This window comes from Melopsittacus undulatus, chromosome 5 (assembly GCF_012275295.1).
Source record: "Melopsittacus undulatus isolate bMelUnd1 chromosome 5, bMelUnd1.mat.Z, whole genome shotgun sequence".
Taxonomy (NCBI): Eukaryota; Metazoa; Chordata; class Aves; order Psittaciformes; family Psittaculidae; genus Melopsittacus; species Melopsittacus undulatus.
Window position 1 is genome coordinate 31989311 of NC_047531.1, and position 6932 is coordinate 31996242.

General features: G+C 36.8%; 1 non-coding gene across 1 annotated transcript; it reads left to right on the plus strand.

Annotated features, from left to right (window-relative positions):
* Positions 1-1362: 1362 nt before the first annotated feature.
* On the plus strand, positions 1363-1435 carry TRNAF-GAA (transfer RNA phenylalanine (anticodon GAA)). The gene has a single exon. It is a non-coding gene; the product is annotated as a tRNA-Phe (tRNA).
* Positions 1436-6932: the final 5497 nt, after the last annotated feature.

Below are 6932 nucleotides of genomic sequence, written 5' to 3' on the forward strand. Positions count from 1 at the left end.
AGGGAAGGGGAGGAAAGGGAATGGAAAGGGAAGGGGAGGGAAGGGAAGGGAAGGGAAGGGAAGGGAAGGGAAGGGAAGGGAAGGGAAGGGAAGGGAAGGGAAGGAAGGGAAGAGAAAGAAAAAGGGGAAAGGGATAAGGGAAAAATAAAAGGGAAAGGGAAAAGGGGAAAGGGGAAAATGGGAAAAGCAAAAGGGGGAAGGGGAATAGGTAAAGGGGAAAGGGGAAAGCAAAAGCAGAAAGAGAAAAAGGGGAAAGGGGAAAGGAAACTGATCCTGGTTTTCTTGGTAAAAGATAAACCCAATATCATAATTCAAATGATGCCTATAATTTCCACTCTGAATTAGAAGGTTTAAAATGGGTAATATAGAAAGTCTAGTCCGAGGTGGGAAAACAGTGACTATGAGTGTTAAGTATGCTAATATAAAAGCACTCTCTAACTTGTGTTCCTCTAAGACCCTCACTTGACACTGGAGACAGGAGTCTATTATACACCAAAGTAAAGCAGATTTTATTACAGTCTTTACAAAAAGAGGCAAGAAGTGTTCTGTGAGTGGAGATTTTGGTAGCCACAAGTGAAGAAAAATCATCATGAGTCAGTCATTCCCATCAGAAATGGATGACCGTAGTGTCATTTTTCAAATGGCAGTTTGCCTGGCGAGGGAACAGCACCCTGCAGAGCCCTAACGCTCATTCTCAGAAATGTGTTCTTGTGAAGGTCTCATTCATCTGGGATAATTTAACATGGCTATCATTTATGAAATTTCTTATACTTATCAAATCTCCCTAAAACTATAATGACAAAGTTTACAGTTTGAATCTAAACAAAAACCCACTCAAAATATATAAATCAGCTTTTTGTCATAATATATTTAGACTGGTTTAAGTCAAGCTTTTTCCCAGCTCTGGTTTTGACCAGAAATGTGGGTAGTCTATCCAAAGGAGTCTCTTTTATTTTTACTTGATCAGAGGGAAGATGAAAAATAACAATCTTGATCTACACTAGAATTTCTAAAGTTATGTTGATGGTATTTGGCAAACCACATTATAAAAGTACTGCATTTCCACTGTGATGAGTAGAAAACTGTGTTCTAATGGAGACATTTCCATTCTTCCTTGTGAGGGTGGTGAGGCACTGAAAGAGGCTGCCCAGGGAATCCGTGAATGCCCAATCCCTGCAAGTGTTCAAAGCCAGGTTGGATAGGGCCTTGAGAAACCTGGTCTAGTGTGAGGTGTCCCTGCCCATGGCAGGAGGATTCAAACCAGATGATCTTATGGCTCTTTCCAACTCTAACTCTCTATGACTCTATGATCTTTTTTCAATTTAATTTCTATAATTATTGTTTATTTTTTTATATTCAGGAGCCGAAATAGCTCAGTTGGGAGAGCGTTAGACTGAAGATCTAAAGGCCCCTGGTTCAATCCCGGGTTTCGGCAGCAATGTGTATCCCTGGCAGTGTTCAAGGCCAGGTTGGACACAACTTTTAGTGATATGGCCTAGTCTGAGGTATTCCTGCCCATCTCAATGGGGTTGAACTAGCTGATCTCAAGGTTCCCTCCAACCCTAGTCATTTTGCAGGTTGAAGGAGGTGATCCTGCCCCTCTACTCTGATTTCTAACCTTTATTTTTTTTTTGTAAAATTTTTGCTTCCCTCTAAAAAAAGACAAAAGAAGCATTAAAAGGTGCAGGGAATTGACTGGAAATTCTTAGAAAACCAATAAAATGAAAGAAATTCTATGTAGAAGGAGAACCGGAATACTGCCATTGTATGATCTTTACCTCATACAGTTTTTACCCCATATACAATACATCTCCTGTAATATAAAGAAACATGGTACAAACACATTGGGATTCACTGTAGATCTACAGAAGTCACAACTGCAGAAATTTCCATCAGTTAAGAAACAGTCCAACATGTTTTTTTTTTCAAGGCGTGAAATCGGTTGTATTTTTCAATACAATAACAAAAAAGAAATTGTATAGGACAGAGATTTGTTTTGTCATGCACTCTCCACTCCCTCTCACAAGTTGTTTTGGTCCTTTTCAGACATATGGCATTTTCCAGTTCCTACTGACACCTGTTGTATTTGATGAGAGTTAGGTCACATTCTTAAAATGAGTTCTGAAAATTGAGCAAAGAGCATAGCAGTTCTTTATGAACAAGTTTCACTGTGGTATGGCACTTTTGAGCTAAACTTCTCCACCTGCCTTCTCTCCAAGAGTTCAATGGCAAGTTGACCATCTGTCTGTAAAGGAGAAAGCTTTGATATGTATGTACCACTTAGCTTGGAAGCATTCTGCACATCAGTGTGAAATGCTTTTAGAAAACCTACCATGACAGTTTTATGAATGGAGTCTATTGTAAATTTAAACTTTGAAATAGAGTTTATGGACTATGCTTAATGCTTAAAAAGGGAGTCAGCTGGGGCAGCTATCTATGGTTCATGGATAAGAAGGTCTCTGGTTCATGAATACTGAGCTCCAAAGTGACCCAACTTTTACTTTGCACTTCAGAAAATCATTTCTTCATTTGAAGAATTTGTTCTCTTCCATGGTGTTAGTGACATAAAATAAGGAGAAAAGAAAAAAAGAAGAAGAAAAAGGAAGAAAAGAAACCAAGCCAGTATAAGCTATAAATAATATATTTTCATGCATCAAAATATGCAAAAGGAATTAAACAGTTAAATTAAACAACAACACAAATCAGAAAAAAACACAACAACGTTTTCCTACTTCTAGAGAAACTTTTCAAGTTCGTTTTCTGTTCTAACTTTTCTGGGAAGCTTAAAGAACTACAGTTTTATCTTGAATGATCCTACCATGCAACAGACATTACACTTTTCTAACAACAAAAAAGAATATGGGGATGAGAAGCTCCTGTCTTCATTGTTCAGCCGGATATCTGAGACACCATTTGTGGCCAGGTTTTCCTTTGAACTTTTAGGCTTATTAATGTTAATCAACAAAAATTTTATTCTAGAAACAAACTTGATTGATGTTAATGGTATCTTGAAGGATTAACTGCATAATAATACCTTAACTACTCCTTCTCTGTTTTTGTTAGTTGTCTGATCCAAGAGTTTTCTCTTCTGACTACAGATTTTTCAATTGGGTTTCAGTCCACACTTTCCTGTCTTAATTCTTCATCCCCGAACCCTTTCATGCTTTTTAACTTTCTTTCCATTTCTTTCCAGCTGGCAGAATAACCCCCTTCCATCACTCAGCTTCTACACACCAAACCATCAAACCACTGTGTAATGAACTGTTACTGGTGTATCCTTTCTGTGTGGGTATTTTGCCTATTTTTTTTTTGTTGTCATATGACTTGTGTTTTAAATTTTGAACATTTACTAGCACACACCAGCTAAGAAGGGTGGTTTGGCAGAGTCAAGAGAACTAGTTTTGAATAGAAGCTCTGCATTACAGAAATATTTTTTATTCAGTCTTTAACTCCTTGATATGATTTATTCTGTGTTTACAGTAAAATGGTGGCATATTTCCAGAGTACAATGCATGTCTGTGAGAAATAACTAAAGTAACTGAGTCAGGTAGCTTCATTTTCTCCCATTCTCTGGGAATACTGTTTTCCCAATCTATTTTGCTTCACTGCCTTTTATACTAGTACATCCATTCTGGGACATAGAACAGGTCAGCTTCTGCTTCACAAACAAAGGGGGCACAGAGCCATCCTCCCACAGACATTTCTGGGATATGATGAAGGAAAGATTTTTTTTTTCATTTGTGTATCAATTTACCCTTAATTTGTTCCTTTGTTACACTACAATAACTCCAGAAAATGTTTTTATGTTCCAGATTACTTTAATATAGAGGAAACATTTACTCAAACAGTGAGCAATTTCTCTGGCTAAATATTTTTACCATGCACTGGGCTTACTTAGTACATCCTGCATAACAAACTTTTTCATTCCTGAAGCTTTCATCTTAGCTTTTCCCTCAGATGCACATATTTCATTACCTTGATAAGTTGTTATACTTCACAATATATATAGACCGAGACTGTCTTTCTAAAGATATTTTCCCAATTATCTTCAACATTTATAGTGAATTGCTCTAAACTCAAGACCACTCTTGGAAGAGTAGCTTGAAGAAAAATGTTAATTAAAAGTGTAAATTATTTCCTAACTTATTTCCTTATTTCCTAAGCCCAAATTGTTGAAAGAAAACTATTTCTATCAACTGCGAGAAAATGAAAGGAACACTTATCTTTAACATTCTTTAATATTCAGTAAATTATATACGTGTTAAAAAAGAAGCTACAAAAACTTTAAAAAGAAACAAGGATAATTTTGTTTCATGTCTAGAGAAATGTCTTCACTGTTCTCCTAGTGGTGAGGTAGAAGGAAGTCGTAACACTGAAGACAGATACAGCATAAAATCCTGAATTTGGCATCTACTAAAATAGTTTATTTCTATCTTTCAATAAGAAAGGGATCAGAGCCTGGCCATTAATGATCAGCACCAGTCCCAAAAACAAATATGCCTCTCAGTGTCCTCTGGTATGAGATTCCAGAATGTTTTCAAGGATCTTGCAGTGCAGTAACTAGATGTGCCACTTAGTAAATTAAATTAGTAACTTAATTCTGCCAGAGTACCAAAGAAACCAGTGAAGTTAAATCAATGCTGAATTTGAACCATTTTCTCAAAATTTACACATGATTTGATTGTAACATGGGCATTAGGCAAGCATTTTTGTGAGTGACTGCAATGTAGGATTTCTTTCACTATTAACCCCTCATCATATTGAAAAAAGCCCAAGAAATTCAGATCAATTTTACAGAATGTGCAAGTAATATAGTTACTGCATTCTTTTCCTAAATATGTATACATTGTTATATTCACTCTTCTTTTTTGGTAGTCTCAAATAGCAGAAATGGTAAATTATTTGCATAGGAGTCTTAAAATTCCCAGTCATTGTGCTTTATTGAAAATGAGAGTGAATCAACATGTCTATCACCATGACCTTCAAAGCACTGATCCACACAAAGCATCCTATATTTGAAAATATAATAGGAAACATTATTGGCAAAGGATCCTGTAGCCCTTCAATTTCAAAACTCAAGGTCTGAATTTCAGTCTAAAGACAAGGTTTATTAATTATAGCTGCCTCTTATTTCCTAAAAATTCCTGTCCTATAAAAGAGATTTTCAGACCCACAGCATACAGCTTGCTCCCTGTGTGAAAGTTTCTCTAATAAACTAATGTATAGTTTTTTGCTGAGACTCATCTTGTGGGTTAGAGAGATGAATATCTCTCTCTGAAGCTACCATTGTAGAGCTAAAGATCACCTTTATCTCTGTGAGGGAATGAGAAATAAGGTAGGGTTTTGTCGTAGTTTAAACCAAGTCCCCCTACTCCCGGAGAGTTAGGAAGGAGAATCCAAAGAATGTAGCCCCCACGGATTGAGATAAGAACGGTTTAATTGCTAAGGCATAACACAAAACCCCTACTGCCATTTACTACTACAAATAATAATGATACAGCAAACAACAAGTGAAGAGAATACAACACCCCACCAGCCACCGACCCATAACTCACTCCACCCTGCCTGGCTGAGCACCATGTGCTCCCTCCTCCATTTTTCTCCAGAGCTCCCCGCTCCAGCCTTCTCTTTCCCAGTATGCATCCTGGGCATCACGTGCTATGGTATGGAATACCTCATTGCCTAGTCTGGGTCAGGTGTCCTGTCTCTCCTTCCTCCCGGACTCCCCTCCTCCACCTGGCTGGAAAAAAAACCTTGAACAAAAACACCCTCAAAACATGCTCAAACCATGACAGGTTTTTTTTTCAGGTTTAGAGATTGCTATTAAAGCTTGAAAGAGATTGTGAAAACAGGTTTTGAATATAAAATAAGTTACGGTGAACTTCTCACTGGAAAGCATGTGGTCAGTTCATTTAACAGTCGGTTTGAATTTTTCTGGCCACCAGACAAGCTATAAAACACTCCAATGAAAAAAAAAATAAAAACTTGCTTCAGTAATTTGTTCAGCCTGATATATGAAAATATTCTCATCATTTTCATAGAGAGAACAAAGCAAGATACAAATGAAACTTTAAAAGGTCTGGTTCAATTGATCAAACACACAGTACAGCTGCTGGAGAGAGCATTTTGATTTTCATGGCACCTGACCTGGTCATATCTTGAACTTGAATTGGACTCAAAAGCAGAACAGTGTTCGATAAGATAACCTATGATTCATAAGGTATTCAACAGGGGGAAAAATATCCTTAAATTCCTATGTGCCACCTTCCCATCAGATTGTCTTTACTTTTGAAAAATATTATGTGCTGCAGGAGAATAAGGTCAATTAAACTAGAACAGTCTTGTAACTTTTCCCAAAGTTTATTTTCAAAGGAAAATAGCTTTTTTTTTCTTTTCTAAAGTCATTCAAGACAAGAAAACATTATGAAAAATTGAATTTATTATACTTTAAATTTTGTTTTATCTAATGAAATTATGTTAGTTTTTCATTCTCCCACTTTGCCAGAAAGCAGTGTTTTTCAACCCTACTCAGATGCTGGCATCACTTGGAATTTCAATTATTCCTTTACTTTAATCATCAGGAATATAATGCGATGCAGCATTCATGCAATGCCTTATTCTACTGGAAGTGTTTGTGCATTTCTCGATTGTTGTAAGTGGTGAGACTGCACACAAAGTGAAAGCAGACTAAGGACAAATTAGAAGAAAAAAAAAGCAAAAGAAAAAGTAATATATATAACTCTACTCCATATGTTTATCATGTGGTTTGGGTTGCACAGTGCACAATGTGACTCTATCTCATAAATTAAACCTATCTTATGCTGGCAAATTCTATAACCCTGAACATGAATACACTGGTGGCAGCAGTCTGGTTTCAAATGTTTCCATTCAGATCCTAAGGCATATGTATGTGCTTTGGATTTTGAGCTGGG